At 45.6% G+C, this 18,902-nt stretch overlaps 3 protein-coding genes across 4 annotated transcripts in view; 2 read left to right on the top strand and 1 right to left on the bottom strand.

The window, feature by feature from the left end:
• LOC134854321 (protein rogdi homolog) overlaps window positions 1-18,902 on the top strand; it is a 438,231-nt gene that overhangs the window by 287,137 nt on the left and 132,192 nt on the right. The window lies entirely within an intron of this gene.
• Window positions 1-18,902, bottom strand: part of LOC134854318 (E3 ubiquitin-protein ligase RNF14-like) — a 360,494-nt gene that overhangs the window by 221,889 nt on the left and 119,703 nt on the right. The window lies entirely within an intron of this gene.
• Window positions 1-18,902, top strand: part of LOC134854315 (uncharacterized) — a 315,313-nt gene that overhangs the window by 287,135 nt on the left and 9,276 nt on the right. The gene's annotated exons all lie outside the window — the stretch shown is intronic.

Raw genomic sequence — 18,902 nt, 5'->3', positions numbered from 1 at the left:
TTGGGAAAGAATGGGCTTCACGAGGGAAGATCTAATTCCAACGAATCTCCGACTGGCCGCCGCCAATCGAGGAGCAATCTACGTAGCCGGAAGAACGCCAATAACTGTCCTCCACATGGGAGGATGGGATCTTTGGATGAGCTTCCTGGTGGTAGAGAATTTAGACGACGCCGACCAATTCATCTTGGGCAGAGATTTTGTCAGGAATTTTGACGTGATGATTGACTTTAACAACGGTCTGATACGGATTAGAAACCCGGACAGGAAGTATGTTAAGAAACCAATTAATAGGATAATAACAGACGAAAACAAGGTACCAATATTTTTAGATAGAAAAGTAAAACTACAGCCAGGACAAGCTCTGGTGGCAATTTTTAGAATGAGAAATTTGAATTCGTTAAGTGATAGTAAACAGGTTTGCTTAGTACCGAATCCAAATAGTCAGAGTTCGGTGATTTTAGGCCGCAGCTTCTCGGTAACGCGAAACGGACTGTGTGTCAGTGTGTTATTGAACACACTGGACACCACGGTTTCAATCCAGCGTGGAAAGAAGCTTGGTTACGCTCTACCGATGAGGACCGACTATGAGGAGACACAAAACTTGAAGAAACATAGTGTGAAAGACTGTCCTTATCATGCCAATAAAGATAAAATTTTAAAGAGGATTAATGAATTAAAATCTATTCATAAATTGTTTTCAATGAAATCCGAAACGGACGACGGCTTATCAAGCTGCTCGAATTTTCCGGAACGCCCCTCGTCATATGAACTAGAATCTGACAAACCGGTTTTGCCAGAGATAGAACATTTAGAAGGGAAAATAGGTGAGGGAGATTTCGAAAAATTGCGGGACCTCCTAAATCGGAACGCAGATGTTTTTTCAAAACATAAGGCGGATATCGGTTGCTGTAATTTCGTCGAACACGAAATCGAACTTGAAGAGGGCGCCGTTCCCCATAGGGAAGGCGCAAGACGAATGACGCCACACAAATCGGAAGCATGCCGAGCGGAAATAGAAATGTTGCTTGAATACGACATGATAGAACCCTCGAAATCGCCATGGGCTTGCGGGGTAGTAATGGCGAAAAAGAAAGGGGGCAGCTTAGATTTTGTTGCGATTTTCGTTACTTGAACGCGGTAACAATAAAAGATGCGTACCCGATACCGCGGATAGACGAGAGCCTCTCTAAGCTTGGTGATGCCAAGTTCTTCACCACATTGGACTTGGGTTCTGCCTTCTGGCAGGTCCCTCTGCGGAAGAAGGATAGAGAGAAAACCGGATTCGCGTGTGAATTGGGATTGTACCAGTGGAAGAGGATGCCCTTCGGCTTGTGCAATTCAACGGCCACTTTTCAAAGACTGATGGCTCAGGCTTTGACCAGAGTGACCAAGAAGTACGGGAATCTCGTGATGTGTTACGTGGATGACGTAGTCATAGCGACACCGACCCTGGAAGACCACATTGATAGGCTCGATGAGGTCTTTGGATGCATGAAAAGAGCGGGATTGAAGTGCAAACCATCGAAATGTGAAATCCTTAGGGATTTGATTAAGTACCTGGAAAGAATGGTGGACAGGCATGGTGTGAGGCCGGACCCGGAAGCAGCGGAAGCAGTGTTGACATGGAAGGCTCCCAGAACGGACACACAGCTCCTGAGCTTCCTAGGGTTTGCCAATTACTACCGGGAGTTCATAAAAGGATATGCGGACAAGGTGTATCCGATGCAGAAGCTAATGCGCAACAAAGGGAAAAAGTTCGAATGGAACGATGAAGCACAAGTTGCCTTCGAGGACATAAAGCGCGAACTGTGCGAAGCGCCAGTGCTAGGCATGCCTACAGAAAAGGGCATGTATGTTCTTGATACAGACGCATCGGTAGTAGCCATCTCAGGAATACTACATCAAGAGCAAGAATGGAATGGAAGAACGGTTCTCCGTCCCAAAGCATATGGCAGCAAGGTCTTGAGAGACACAGAAATGAAATATGGCGCACCAAAAGCAGAAATGTTTGCAGTAGTCACTTTCGTGGAAAAGTACCGTGCATACTTGGGGAGCGCTCCCTTCAAGTTACGCGTGGACAACAGGGCGTTATCCTGGTTGAAGACCTACTCGATGGATCAGAGTTATTTTGGTAGATGGATAGTAAGATTGGATGGCTACCATATGATAATCGAACACAGGATGCGTGATAAACACCAGAATGCTGATAGCCTCAGCAAGAAAACTGAGTTCTATGAAAGATTGGAGCAGAAGCAAGCCAATCAGGCAGAAATAAAGGAGCGATTCTCGTTTCTAGACAAGGAAACTTATGAAGCGCTTCCCTTAACGAGATGGTTGGATAAATCTGGACATCCAATTCCAGGGCATCCTGAGTACCTGTAGAGAAAGCAGCCGAGATAAAAATCCTATCCAAAGAGGACCCGGTTCCCTTGGATCTGTTGCTGCGCTCAAATCTGGTCCAGCAAGAACTCTCTCGCATGAACATAAACAGCCTCTCATTATTGGATAAAACGGTGCAGGTCACACCGCAAGTGATGCGGATGCTGGGTGGATTGTTAGAAAGAGAAGTGACCAGAGATGACCCCGAGTGGACAGCAGCAGTGGCATCGCTGACAGTCAGGGAGAAGGTGAAGATCATGCCGTCCAGACGACAGCACGCAGAGAACGAGAGGATTGTAGGACAATAGTTCAGCAACTAGTATCCTCAATACCCCACGAGATTTTAACCAGTACTTCTTACGGACAGAAAGAACAGGGGAGCAGTACGCGAAAGAAAACCGTCACCTTTGTGGACCAGGATAAGGAAGGTGAAAAGGTAGAACAAAATCTGCTGCAAGACTATTTGACCGGGGAGACGAATGATGGGAAGAACCAGCGATCACAAGATCAACACCCCGGACAAGAAAGTTTGTTCGGGGAGTCTGAAATAGACGAAAAAATTCCTGATGAGAAACAGGACCTAGATAACAAGGTTTTGTCCGGGGAGTTCAGATGGATGCGAAGAAGGCACAGACATGATCTGGAGGAGCGTGCAGACTCCAGCACAACCTCTTCAACAGATGACAATTCCCGAAACTCAGGAATGGACACCTATTCAGACAGGAACTCGAGCTCGGGATCAGAACTGTCCGAACTAGCGATCCACACACTACTAATGGAAACTCGGGCAAGGAATCTGGACAGAGAAGTGTACCAGGATCCTGACAGTGATCGCTACCTTATACCAAGCGAAAGAGTCTTTGACAACGCAGCGGATGATTTGGAGACAATAGCGGTATCGAAACGTTCGATGAGTCTGTTGCCGCAGAAAGAGGTAGTCAGGACTGATATTCAGCCGTTTAAACAAAAAACACAGCCGTTGGCGAAGATTTGGTGCGTTAAGATGGAAGAAGACACACACCAGCCCAACGAGCCGAATAGTCAGATGAGGGTCATGAAGACGTACTTAAAGGCGAGATACAGACTCTCGAATCTTCTAAGGGCGCAGAGAAATGATCGCATGACAACCAACCTGAAAAGGTGGATCGAGAATGGTTCTCCAGATAAAGGGGACCTCGAGGAAGATAGTTATCGCATCCTGAGACAGTACTTCATGCAGAAGGAAGGGAGGTTATATTTGAACAAGGACGGGATTGTGGCTTGTAAAAGAAGAGAAGAAGACAGAGTCCTATACAAGTATAACGCGATAGTGTTACCGCAACTCTACCAGACCGAACTATTATTCAGGTCGCATGATCAGATGGGCCATCAGGGGATCGATAAAGTATATCAGAAGATCCTGAAGCGCTTTGAGTGGCCTGGAATGAAAAAGGCATGCGAGAAGTGGGTAACAGAATGTCTGTCATGCCAACAGGTCAAGGATCCAAGGAAGTTGCGATTTCCATTACAATCGATCGAGTCGTCTGAATTCAATGAGGTGGTGCAGATAGATCACCAGAAGATATGCATGACAGACAGTGGTTATAATCAGGTGTTGGTCATGATAGATCATTTTACAAAGTATGCAGAGGCCGTGCCCTGCATAACTGCCTCGGCGGAAGAGACATGCGACCACCTGATCAATACGTGGATAGCAAGACATGGTTGTCCGATGACGTTTCAATCGGATAATGGAACAGCTTTCGTAGGAGAGCTCACGAAAGAGCTTATGAGACGCTCACAGGTCGCTCAGGCTCACTCCACGACATACCACCCTCAGACGAATGGCTTAGTGGAAAATCAGAATAGGACGTTAGTGTCGTTGCTGAGAGTATTTTGTTCCAGGTACATGACCGATTGGGACAGATACCTTCCACAGGTGATGGGAGCATATAACAGCACGCAACACTCCACCACCGGAGTCAGTCCACACATGATGCTAACTGGACACGAGAAGTCTTTACCCTTAACCTTCTTCTACCCAGAGTATGAGGGAAAGAAAACGTCTCCACAGGTCTACGTGAGGGATGTGATCAGACGCCAACAGGAGTTGAACGATTTGTGTAGGCGAAATACTCAACAAGCGCGGGCAAGGCAGAGAAAAAAATTCGATAAGAAAGCAGCTGGTGCAAAAGCTTACTCGGTGGGAGATTACGTATTGGTATTTCAGAACGTTATACCACCGAAAGGGACGAAAAAACTCCTAAAAAAGTGGAGGGGACCCTTCATGATTACAGAGGTGCACCAGAAGGGACGCTTTTATAGACTGAGTACTGGCCGAGCCGCCCACTACGAGAACTTCAAGCCACACAATCCATCGACAGAAGACTGGTGTATACCTGCGGACATGGAAGAAGGGGATTATCTAATGATGGATCCTGCTTGTGAGGTCAACGAGAAGGGCACCAGGGAGAAGAACGATGGAAACGAAGTCGTGGAGGAAGGAACGGATACACCGCTGGACCTGGATCCTAACGAGGTGATCAAAGCGGACGATGAAACCTTACCCTACGCAGAGGAAGACTGGCAGGATCCCGAACAGATAGAGGTTCCCAAGAACTTGGAACCGGATCTTCCGTTCACGATACAGACTCGTCAGAAGGACGGGACGAGACCAAGAAAGAAATACAATCCTTACGGTGACGACTTTGTAGTGGATAGGATAGATCTGAAGAAGATAGTGGAGGAAGTAGTGGGTCTAGAAGAAATAACTGTGTCACAGGACATTGACATAGTCGATGATCACGACGATGAGTGGGTCGAAGACCGGTCGAAACCCGAGGTAGAATTCGACGACGAGCAACAGCAGTCATATGAACAAGAATTGACGAACCTGCGTGTCTTAGAGTGGCTGAACGAAATGACCTCGGACCCTGAGGAGACCAGCGTCACGATTCAAGACGTAGATCGTGAAAGCATGAAAAACATAAAAACGGAAAGGGATGATCCTTCCTAGGCTGCCCAGGAAGGGCAATTGATCATTCCTGCATCCAACCTCGACTTGATACCCGGTATGCGATCGACGGGGACTTCGATGGATATTTTTTTCCGGGGAGTTGGGGTAGGACTTACCCACACTTAAAAAACTTGATAATAAAAAAATTAAGAGTAGCAAGAGAAACAGGAGACTTAGAAGCAGAAACAGGCGAAGAACCCAAGAAACCTGACATAGGTAGGGTAGTTGAGTCATATTTTAACTTACCAAATGAATACTCAAGTAACATAATACTAACAGACAGTGATTTCATACTCACAAATAGAACATGTGCGATAGCAATCACAGCAGACATGAGTTTTAGGACAGCGTTAGCGGCAGATTTTAAGAGAGAATACAAAAACGTGGAATTCCTTTGGAAGCAAAGACCAGGGATAGGGGGCGTAGCGGCCTTACCTCCGGCGGCGTCGCAGATACCGGGAAAATACCTATGCTTCTTGGTAACGAGGGCGACGGAGAAGCAGCACGTAGACCCAGAGAACCTAGTCTTGTCCTTGACGAGGCTGAGGGACTTCCTCGTGGAAATGGGCGTGAAGGAACTCTCGCTTCCAGTGTACGATCCAAACAGAGGACGACTGCATCCTCGGGAATTGTACGCACTTGTACACGTGATTTTCTCTGATACTAATATACAAGTATACTTACATACGAAATATTACTTAAGTATAGGCTGAGTGACGTGCGAGAGGGTGTTAGGCCAAAGACTAAGTTGTATATAATGTGTGATATGTGTGCTATGTTAGGTTGTGTGTTATGTTATTAAGATCGTGGGTAAGAAGGAGTTAGTGACCATGAACAACTGAATGACGATCTTAGGAATAGATCCAAAGTTTGGACTGTCCAATCTTAGGTCGAATTCCAAAATTTTAGAGACCGATTGATTTTAATAAATTTTAGGATAAATGTCTTTTTATCTGAACTGTTTTTAAGCAGATTTTAACGATATATGTCCTGATTGATTATTTAATTACTCACTTGAGTCAAAACCTTGGAATCGAATCGAATCAAATCAAATCTGAAGAACAGTATGGACAATTTTAACCTGGATGAATTGATGGACCTGGCATAGGCATATGTAAGACCGATGATAGATGCGATCTATCGTCGGCTGATCGATCGAGACTTCGCTCTGGAGGACCCAGAGGTAGTCATGTTGCTGACCGCCCTGATCAACATCTTGGGGCATGACAACCATGGGGACCGCCTCACGGAAGTCCTGTTGGTGGCAGCATATGGAGAGAGGGGAGTACTAGACCGCCCGAACATGAGAGTGATGAGGTGGAGAAACGGGGCTCTCTCAGGGAGTGACTTGGCGAATGAGCCTGGATTGGGAAGTTCTAGGACTTACCAACCAGGTGCAATGCCTATGCCCTCCAAGCCCAAACCCGGGCTGACGAGAATGCATCAGGAGATGAACAGCGAGGCTGCCTCGCTGGTTCACCACTGAGAGCAGCTGTGCCACCAAAGAGGGCGAAAGTAGGACAGAAGGTTCAGACAAACCAAACCATGCAAGATCTGGATGGGATGAAGGATGAACTGGAAAGGACGAAAAAGGAGCTGGACGAGATGACCAAAAGCATGCTCAAGATGGAGGACAATCGGGACATGTGGAGAAGATTGTTCGAAGACTGCAACAAAAAGCAGGGTCAAGAAATTGAGCGCTTGAGGCAGGACTACAAAGAGCGATCGGAACAGATGGCGTTGACAACGGCCGTGGAGAAAGTGATACCTACAAGGAGTATTCCTCGTGGGCAGTCCCCGATGGAGCTCTTGACGCCTCGAGAAATGAGTCAAACAACGGAGACACGGCTCCAGACAGCGACAGATCGAGTAACGATCCCGGACCCTAGTGACACCTTGGGTGACCCCGTCGTGGAACAAACGGTGAGGAAGCTGATAGAGACAGCTGGACGACTGGTCGCCAACAAGAATGCGCCAGGTTCCGGGGTGACTGCACCCTATGGAACGATCGACAACACGGGCAGAGTACAACTCTCCCAGACCGTGATCAGACAGGGGATAAGTGACGTGACGCCACTCATGGGGAGCTCGAAGGCCCCAGAAAGAAGAATACAGAAGATGCCAGCGAAGAAAGTGTCTCGCATAATAGACGTGCAAAAGAACAATCAATTGAAATATAATTTCACAGGAGTTCCGGAGACAGATCCGAGAGCTTGCTTCAATCGAGCGACTTGGAGCCCGGCAGTAAGCCTGCAGCAACCACCACTCGGGACATCACATCTGATACTGGGAGACAGCTTGGTCAGAGTACTATCGAATTTGAGGACCTCGTGGGTCACAACGATGATGGCCTTTGGAGGCGCGACGATAGCCCAGTTATATCGAATGGTGGAACTGATGAATCCAGGGACGATCCCCAATGTGATGATCCTGGTTGGAACGAATGACATCTCCAGAGGTTCAGATGAGCAGGAAGCACTATGGGAATCAATGATGGTGTGTTTGTTTACTACCCTCTGGCAGAAATTCAATTGCGCGGTACTGACCGTTTGCACTGTGCCAATGAACACGAGGAGCTTGACAGCAGCAGGGAGAAGGCACAACGAAGGAGTCGTCAGGTGGAATAACATCTTGAGGAATCTCGCAAGTCGGAATACCGGAAGAATGATCCTCATGGACATCGAACATGAGTTGAGAGCTATGGATCAGGCCAAACTGACCACGGACGGCATCCACTTCGATAGTATCGAAGGACAGGCTTGGTTGAATCGAGTCTTCCAAGAGCGGTTGGACGAACTAGAGGCGGAAATCTTTGACACAGGAGTGCTGAAGGAAGAAGGAACAGCGAGTGACGCGGTGATTACTACCTTTGTGCCTCCTAGCCTGGAAACACGCTTGGGGACGGTCCCAGCCGTCACGAACTACAGACAACAGAGCTCCAGCGAACCAGGTCAAAGGACAGACGTACAGGATCGATTGGCAGAAGCGCCGATGAGGAGGACCATCCATCCTAGGAGAAGAATAGGACCTGTCAACCCAATCGAAGAGACAGCCAGCACGTCTAGATCGGACACGAGATCGGAGACGACAAGTACCAGTCGAGAGGAGAGACGCCCGGGCAGAGGCTCATTGATGTGGTCGAGACCCATACCGTCTCCCTGGCATGTATACAAAGATGAACTAATGAAGCTGGATCTCCAGAGGGTAAGCTTCATCGAAGATGCAAGGAGGATGCTGAATGGAGCGACGCTATCCGTCAGCAGACTGTACTCGATAACCGGCGTAGACTGGTTGATAGCCGCTAGTATAAATTTCATCTCCACGACGGCCTTGAGATTTGCTGACCTAGAGGGACTGCCCTCTAACAACACAATGGGACCAGTGAATGCGAGACCATTGCAAGATGTGAGGTTGAATCATGATGCGGGGAATTGTGAAGAGAGACCACGAAGATTTCTGACGACGAGAGCGCCGATTGGACAACACGTGAAGATGTTCAGGCAGCTGACGACACCCCCTGATCATGTGAAGGAAAGAATATACCCAAAACTAGTGAATCAAGATGGTGATGTCCAAAGATACGGCAGATTGAAAGCGATAAAGAAAGATGAGACCATCTTCGCCGCCTATGACAAAGCAGAAATGAGGAAGGCCAAGATTATGATAGTAGCGAATTCAGAGTTCGTGTACACCTCCAAGTCTCTGTTTTAGCCGGACGTCATAATGTTGGCAGCGGTCGACCTGGACCTACTGCAATCGATATCTCTGGCTATAGGGGTACAAAGGCAGACGGACATGAACCCAATTACGATCGTGTTTGCTGGCATCAATGACCATCTACACAGTAGAGGTTTTCTGAGCAGACTCAGAGATCCTACAACGGCAGAGAATGCTGTGTGGCCAGCGATAAAAGATGTCCTTGAGTCGATGGGTGAAGTGGTGGATGCGACGAAGGAGGGGTCGTTCACCAAAGTGACACTGAGAGTAGTATTCGCGTTGTCTCCGGGATATGCGCATCTCCCGGATGGACCGAAATTCGTGTATGCGATTGTGACCTTGCTTTCAAAAAGAAAATATGATGTGATCATAACAGCCCCAAATCGCATGATAGAGATGGAGAACCTGAGGCCACTCAAGGCTGAACTACCTGCAGTGTGGTCAGATAACTCAAACGCGATGAGAGGATTCAAGGACCATGCGCTACACATGTTAGTGTTGGACGAGGTGCTGTGGTTGGAACTGTCCAATTTCAGTCGACAGCTCAAACTGAAGCCGGGAGTAGACGACGACCATCGAGTGATCGTAGCGATGTCCAACGACTTATGGTTTCGAGCAATGGAAGTGACAGGTGAAAATACGAGAAGGAAAAATTCACTAAAGACGAGAGCTCATTTGGATGCGATGGTTTTGAGAACCAAGCCGGAAGCAAACCAGTGGCTACACCTAAATCCTCGAGTAGCGGCAGGGCGATGCTTTTGAGCAAGGCCCTGTGATGATCACGAAGATCCATGCCTACTTGTTAAAGGAGGTGAACCTGGCGGAAAATGCCGAAGAAAAGACTGCTGAATTTGTAAACAGAATGTGTCAGATTACCCTGGAAACCTTCTAGACCCAGGAAGTGAAGGGACAGGAAGGCTTTGAACGGACAGACAGCATGCTGGAAGGGTTGGGAGCCGGATGGATCGCGTCCTTCTTGGCAAAAGTCTACCCGAAAGTCTCGCATTACTTGATAAAAGAATTCCTCCAAGCAGTAGTGGAAGTGTCAATAGTGGAACTAATAGCCTTGTTTGTGACATTTGGAGCAGAGAGTTTCGTGAAAGGACCGGCGATGCTGCTCACCGAAGGAATCCAGAACCTGCGGTTAGATGGACTTCTGACATTGATTGCGATTACCCACGGAAACTTGGGAGGACTAATGAAAGTGACACGTTGTCCGGAGCAGATGAGAGAGAGAGAGAGTGAGGAATTTAGATATGAAGAAACCCACGGACTCGTGGAATAAGATAAGAGACCTGAGACACACTCTTATCCAATATCTCTTACAACAAAATCGCTTTGGAACGGGAGAAGACGAGACTATCGAAAGAGAAGAAGATGTTAGGCGACATGTTGGAGGCATGCCCTTGTTAACCGATCTGAGCTTGGCTATGAGAACCGATCCCTTGGCGCTGATCAGAGGAGTCACGGAGTTTGTGACAGTGATCTATGGACCAGCAGTCACGTTTGCGTTCCCTGACGTTAAGGTGGAGGCATATAGGAGGTCGGTGCTGCACCTGAACCTCATATTAGCAGTGGACGGTAGTCCACTGAACTGGTGTGAGCAGCACACATTGCGGGAGCTCATGAGTGAAGATCTGTTATTTGCGAAAATATCAGAGCCAGAGATGACAGTCATCAGTTTTGACGATCACTTCCGTGATCGCATGGGAGAAGTAGAAAGAGGACACATCGAAGTCTTTCCGAAGCTTTGGAATCTGAGACCCTATGATAAAACGAATGGTGAAATGACCAGAGTGCCTCGTCTCACTGCAGCATATCATAAAGTGAGAGAAAAAATGAAGGACTGGGGTGATTACGAGAAGCTGCCGGAGGCAATCCCTGAATTTCTCTGATAAGAAGGATGTTACTCGGAGCAGTCTCCGTGGTACAGACTCCTAGGTTGAGAGCATTCGAAACCAATGAAAGGAGAGTAGGGAATTTCGTAGCAACAATGGATACATACTTTGTGGGAAGGAATGCCGCTGTGTTACAGTACACACGATTTGCCTATACGGATCAAGCGACGAGAAGGAAAATAAGCAACGCCGCGACTCCCAAGCCTGGAAGATTTGATGAGGAATGGGCGGGATTAGGCTTAGCGCCTATGAAGATGAGAGGCAGGACCGAACTGCCTGAGGCCTCCTTGATCCTGACTAGTGTAAAACCGGAGTTGACGGTAGTAGGAACGCTGCGAACGAGAACTTTCCTAGCACCCTTCGGCTGCGAGGAAAGCAAAGTGGTCCATGGAGAAGAGGAAGATAGATCGGCCGGTACATTGATCATACCGAAATTTCCGGAAGGAGCCGACAATGATAAACAAGGACCCTCGAGCTCAAAGAGAGATATGTCAGAAGGAGATGACGGACAAGGAGGAAGCCGTCAAACCGAAGAACCCATGCAACAAGATGCAAGTCAAGCTGGTGGGGAAGGCGACAGGGCATCGACAGGAGGAGTATCCAGCCTGGATTTTAATATCTTCAGTGATCTTGAGAACAACGCGGATACGTTAGAGACGACTGAGCCAGCGGATGAAGGCATTTCGACACTGGAGCCTCCGTCAGCCTTTATGGAAATGAAACGGAATTTGCCGGAGAGCAGCTCTCCTGGCAATTCAAGAAATAACGAACAAAGAATCCTCATGGAATCATCTAGAAGAAGAAGAATAGAGGGCTCAGCCAGAGTACCTTTCTTGGGAACGTTGCCCGAAGAAGAATGGGAAGTACATCACCGAGACCATGAAAGTAGGACGGGATGCAGATTGGACAGAGTGGCGTTCATGGAAGAAGTCTGGACAGTGGTTCAGAGCTATGGGACCCAGTCCATTCTGAAAACAGGTCTCAACCGACCCTTGATGCGGGAAGTCCTTGACAAGCTTGATGAGTGTAAAGGGAGATTGAGTGAGTTGTTAATTGACTCAGCCACCGATGAAAGTGAAGCGAATTCTCCCATCAAGATGACACCGCAGGACGATAAAGGAGAGGTGGTGTATCTGTCATGAAACAGGAGAGGAACGATGCAATCAAAATTGGTGATTGACAAGATCAATGCGATGAAAATGAAGTTAGGCAGCAGAGTGATACCGAGGAGAGTAGGAAAGACGAAGGTGGATTCGGAGATATCGGTGAAAGCTGTCAATTCAGCGAAAAGGAAACGAGTCGAAGAGGTCATGGATTTGGGACAACGTGATTATCAATTGCCTGGCACAGATAAAATGTTGACTGATATAGCGATGGTGCCACCCATTCTCATGGCGGGAATAAAGTCAACAGGTTATAAATCCAAAAGGAGTGACCGCACTCTGACTGGAGCAACCTTAGAAATGGAAATACTCAGCCAATGTGGAGAGAGCACAATGAAAGACTTTAAGCCATCTCCCATGAATCACGGAAAGGGAAATGTCGCAGGACAACTAGTACCAGTAGAATACAACCGACTGACAGTATCGGAGGCTGTGTCGATAGATGAACCTGCCGGTGGATACATGGAAATTTTGGAGTACCGAAACTCGGCTAGAGGGTATGTGATGGCTCTGGAAGATAAGAGTGCCATGGAGGGTTATCTGGAGACAATGTTGCATGGCACCACCCTCAAGCAGAAGGCGTACGGGACTTTAGCGTCGTCTGAGATACAGGCAGAAACGATGGAGCAGTTGGTGAGCCTTCCATTGAAAGCAGTGGTATTAAGGTACTTCGAAGATGAGATGAGGACTACGCCAAGAATACACGCTCTCGTGGCAGTACCTTACGTAAGAACAGAGTTACAACTGAGGTTTGCCTGGTGCATGATGGGACTGACTCGCGAAGAGTATGATTCAGAAGAAAGGAAGAGGTCAAAAGAAGAGAAGGTTTCCCTTATGACGAACCTGAGGGATCTGATAGTCCAAGAGGGAGCAGCAGTAGCGTGTGCGAAGCGGAGAGACGCTCTCTGTTTCATTCGATTCATCATAGAGCAGATTTCAGTACCTGCATTGAACACCTGTGTTAAGATGCTGAGGGAAGGCGATGAGCGAGCGAAAGCCTTACTCTTGCTAGCACTGCTGGATATGCAGCAAAGCAAACCGATGAGGGTGAATATAAAAGAACCCGAGGAGTTAGAGCCCATGAGAAAGATAGACGAAATCAGGAGATTCTCAAACAAGGAGCTGAGACTCACTAAAGAGTCTATGGGGGCACTGCCGAAATCCAGTGATTATTGTGGACCGATCAAGAAGAATTCGTACAGCTACGTATCCGGAATCATAGGGATAGCGTACAACCCTTTCCTGGGTGAAGACATACGCGATTGCTTCTTCGATTACGAACAGGCAGTGTTAGTAAGATTCTGGACGTCATTGTAACAATTAAGAGCGCTAATAATCCACAGGCCAAATTGGGACTGGTCTTGGAAGAAGAGGTGACTGCACCTTCCGTACCAAAGTCCGACAAAAGAGTGGAGTTTGGGTTGGGATTCTCAGATGAATTACTGAGAACGAGCTTGGTGGCAGTGTGGGAATTGATGAGGCCATCATGGTGTCCTAGTCCCAACGCTGACTCGATATTACGGGCGACACAAGACGTGCAGAGGGAACTGAATGCAGACTGTAACCTGCGTGACCTTAACATTATATATAATGTGATGATAACGGCCTCTAGGAGCAACGGTGAAGATAAAGTGGAGTTGCCTGGCTGGGGACCAGAAGACTGGGTCAAACCTGGTAGCTGTCTGGTGGAAATCTGTGGACTGGAGGGTCACGTTTGTGGAGGTCTGGACTGTGTGAAGACCCTAGAGAAATAACACAAGCAATTGACGGTATTGTTTGGAAACGTAGTGATGAAAGCAAGAACGGAAACGGAACTGATAGCGGATTGTCATGGAGGAACTGAGGTAAATCTAGTGACTGCACTAGGATTCTACAGCATGTTTAGTTCTTTAGAGTCACTTTTGAATCTAGAACAGAGACATGAGATGGTCACAGCCGTCAGTGTAGAAGTGTTCCCAGGAGTTCTGCAAACCGAAAATGGAGGGAAGCCATCGAGACGGAAATGAACATCAGACACAGTGAGACTTATTGTAGACCATCAGGAGCACGATATTTGGTGGGTTCGACATTGGCTCCAATGTGCAAGAGCAGATACCCGGTACATTTCGTAGCTGTGGATGTAAAGAGTACGAGAACGATCGAGGATCAAGCCTTCTCAGTGCCGAAGTGTGTGAGACTGGCGAGAATGTCCGAGAAATCTTACGAGTTGCTTTGTAAGATGTTCTCAGCAGTTCCAGAGAGAACCAAGGAAGAGTTGGAATCGATACTAGGAAAGAAGTTCATGGGATTGTGAGTGGGAACTTCAGTGACTTTGAGAGACAGAAACAGAGAGGATCAACTGTTACAGATTACAATACAGTAGACGAGAATGATGAAGTCCACCGAGTGATGATGGAAGTGGAACCATTACTGGAAGCTTCGGGAAAACGTAATTGGAGGAGCATCATGTTGACACATGACGAGTTTCCCTGCCACTGCTTGCTGCAGACCTGGTGGTATCCCAAGCGTAGTAATCTGGTGTTGATCTGGGACTCTTGAGAGCTGCTCTCCATGGGTTTACCAGACTCATCACAGCCCGTAACAATAGTGATAGTGGGAGTTATGATAGCGATACGATGGCTGGAAGCTCATGTGAAATAAAACAGTAGACAGGAGGCACCGACGAGAGAACAGTTGCGGAAATTAGATTGTCTAAAAGATTTAGATCTTTTTGAGACAATGTGCAAAAATCTAAACATTCCGATAGAAGTGAAGAAGATATGGGCAAGAAAACGATTGATGCCATGGTTCAGAGCTAACATGACTGCATAATTGTACGAATATGCTAAAAAGCATATGTCGAAGCACGGCAGAGTGTACATTGAATATCAGCTGGATATCGGAGCAGGAGCTTTCAAGCGAGCTCTCGTGACTCATCGGAATGGAGTGACCACCGCTATGAAAAAAATTTCCAGGACAAGTGAACGTAGTGGAAAGGAGAAGGCAGAGATGTTAACGGAAGATTTGGAGAGAAATGTGACGTTGTGTCTCCACAACAGCTTCTGCAGGAACAGAGAATCTAACGTGGATCCCCTACCTTGTTGCAAACAGAAGGTAGAAGAGCAGAAGTGTTGGAGGACGGCTTCCAACAGCCTCAGGATAGCTAACGACGTGTTGCAAGACACAGAAACTGAAAGTGCAGAGTCATTTTCACAGGAGGAGGAGATGGAACATTGACGAATGGCCGAAAAACGAGATGCAAAAAGAGACGAAATTAGAAGAGTTTAGAAGTTTTAGAACTTCTAAACGACGAAAAAAAGAGGAAAACAAAGGAGTGATGAAGAAAAAGTTAAAACTCAGAATTGTTTTATGTGTGTGAAACAACTCAAGTGAGAAACCAAGCAACCAAGTTGTAATTGAAAACTGAAACATTTAGTTGAGTTTTGAAGTTGTTGCTTTTATAAATTTGCATTTTGATTTTAGTTAAGTGGCTTTAGAGACACTTACTTACTACTTATTTAGAAAGGCTTGAGTGAAGGAGTATATTTAAATATTCCAGCCTGCATGACTGTTTTTAATCAGCTAGGAGAACTGATCACTTTGTGGTGACATGAAAGGCTTGGGTAATCTCTCGAAGAGGGAGATTGTTTCATGTTCTTTCTAACCACAGAGTTTCTTAGTTTTAATATTCAGGACAAAAAGATTTCCGAAGGGAGGAAGCATAGTAGGATAATTTTAGCTTGTTGGTTGGCAGGACTGTCCTGCAAACCAACACCTTTTAAATCTAGGAGAAAAAGTTTTTAATCAGGACATTGACATTGGAAGTCGGAAAATATGTTTTTATCTTAGGTCATATCCTCAATGTGCCGATTAATGAAAGAATTTGAAGGGTATAGTGATGTAGTATGATGCCATTTATATTCTGCAGTGAGTCGATATGACGTGGATAAAAGTAATTTCGTGCATTTTGTAAATGCTGTTTGATGACACTGTATCAATTCTAGGAACATTGCGAGATTGAATGAGGACATTGACCGGACTGTCTGGGGAGTATGTGACATTCGATCAGAATGGATCAAAATGCAGATTCGGCATATTCGAAGTTTTAGCAGTGAACCTTCCGAATTGGCGATTTTGAAGGAATAAGTGCGTTATTGGAACAATTGGCCAAACGGTGAGGGCTAGAATAGTCTGGTATTTTGAAATTTTAAAAATTCGAATTATGACGTCTTTTTTCTGAGAAACGTCAGAAACGGCCATTTTGGCAAAAAGTCAAAGAAAAACACAACAACATTAGTTGCGCTGACGATAACGACAAAGATTGTGATAAAAAAACGACAACAGATTGCAGGAATAGCAGAGACCGTTCCGAGTTGCAACTATTGTGTCGCTACAATAGTTGAAAGGCCGTTGCGAACAACGGTGAAGGGTGGAAAACCAGCCTTCCGGAAAGAAGATAAGAGCCTTATTTCCCCGGATTCAAGAATCCGGAGGGGTCTCGGGACTGAAAATTTTATCGACTTATATAAACTTTTAGCTTCCCTCTCATGTCCTGATTTGAATTTAATTAACATCTGAATTCATTCTATTGAGATGAGAAGCTAGGAGTTGGGGAAAAGGGTTGATCCATCTTCGATGGAGATGATGATTTTTATCTACTGAACAAAAACAATAATAATTCAATAAGTAGTAGTAGCCCTGATTTTAGGAGTGACCTCGTGGTCTGGGGATACTGAGACCCAGCCATGAGCTCACTTTTTCTGCATGTAATTAAGTTAATTTGAGTGTTTTGACCGAAGCCGAAAGCAGTAACGTTTTTGTCGACCCGATGTTGGAAAGACCACCGAAAGTACTGGCTTGGTAGAGAAGGTGAAAAGTATGTAAAGCTGTGTTTAGACGTTGCCAGTCGTCTTAGGACTTAGTTTTATTTTCCGTCGATATGTATCTTCCGGGCGAATGTTACAATTCGACTATATGATCATAACAATAAGATTTTAACAAACCTCAATTCGGATTTCGAAGATACCGGTCAACACTTCAACATTTCCTGGCCTTTCTAAATGAAACATAAAAAAGGAATCGAAAATGGAGAATAAATTGAAAATAATTTAACAGACTTTAGCAAAGCTTTCGACAGAGTTTGGCTAACAATTTTGTTAGGCAAATTGTTTTCAACAGGAGTCAGGGATAAACTTTTAAAACTGATCAAGTCTTACCTCACTAATAGGCGCCAGATTGTTCGAAGAAATGGCAAAGAGTCTTCGAGGTAAAAAGTTACCAGTGGAGTGCCACAGGGTAGCATATTGGGTCCTCTGTTTTTTTTCTGGTCTTTATTAACGACCTACCAGTTTACTGTGTAAATCTTAAAACTATGTTATTTGCAGACTATGCTAAATTCATCAATTCTAGTCAGGCACAAGAGCAAATCCTAAGTGACCTCAATAATATTTTTAATTGGACCATCGACTATAAAATGCCCTTCAATTTAGACAAATGTACGTATCTAAAATTAGGAAAAATTGGAAATGATTTTTACTTCAACGGATTCAAGATAAAAAAATAGACGTACAAAAAGACCCCAGCTTGACAATATCAAGTGATTTAAACTGGAATATCCACATAGACAATGCATGCAACAAAACAAACGATGTATTTTTCATGATAAAACGGAAGACAAACAATCTGAGTCGTACTGCAAAATTGAACCTTTATAAATCTATGTTAGTCCCAGTTTTAACATACGCCAGTCTCTGCTATGGATTAAGCAAATATGCCACAAATGAACTTGAGACTATTCAAAAAAGAGTCGTCAAGTGGATTTTTCCTGGAACATTGGCATACAAAGAAAAAATTGCTCAATTGCAATTTTTACCGCTTCCTAAGTATATATAGATAAAAAAATATTTTGCTGCTTTTAAAAATCGGATTGGGAAGATACGACGATATGCATGAAAATGTGCACATACCATTAGTCCTGCCGAATTGTCCTCGCGGTGTAATATTTCAGCTGAAACGGCCTAAACTCCTGAAAGCTGAACAAAATTTCTTCTATCAAACTTGGAGACTGGTCAATACATGACGTGAGGGTTTATTGTGGCCTCAAACAGCTACAACTGAGGAAATTCAGGTTGAAATTTGGAGAATTTGGAGACAAGTGCACGTGGAAAATTGGGTGAGATTGTGCGGCGAACAACTGCCGCAGCAAGACGTACATATGACGATACAATGAAGGGGCCAGGACCCCATGTGGAAACACAGAAGCCATCCTACTACTGCTACAAAAGCTCACTATTTTGCATGTAACTAAGTTAATCTGCGTGTTCTGGCCGATAGCTCAAAAACAGTAATGGTTTTGTCGACACGATGTTAAAGGACCACTCATAGAACTGACCATGGTAGAGACGGTTAAAAGCATATGAAGCTGTGTTTAGACGCTAGAACTTAACTTTATTTTCCGTCGATATGTACTTCCGGGCGAATGTTACATCACGTTGTCTGGGGATCCGAGACCAAGCTATGTGGTTATTTTCGCATGTAAAAGCTGATCAAAAGTCCGTATGGCTGATGGCCTAAAAATGGTAATTTATTACTTAGCCCCAAACAGACCAGAAAAACAATTGGCTAAGTCAAGAAGGTTTAAAACGAGTAGAATTAAGGTAACTGACGTCAGGCAGTCGTCAATTGGTAATGTTTCTATGCTCCGTTACTGTGTAATGAATGTCTGGGCGAATTTTACATTCTTTATTGAAAATTCAGCTTAACTAGCGCCTG

The sequence above is a fragment of the Symsagittifera roscoffensis genome, chromosome 9 (assembly GCF_963678635.1).
Source record: "Symsagittifera roscoffensis chromosome 9, txSymRosc1.1, whole genome shotgun sequence".
Taxonomy (NCBI): domain Eukaryota; kingdom Metazoa; phylum Xenacoelomorpha; order Acoela; family Convolutidae; genus Symsagittifera; species Symsagittifera roscoffensis.
Note: the sequence above shows the minus strand (reverse complement) of the source record. Positions and strands in the feature narration are given on the sequence as shown.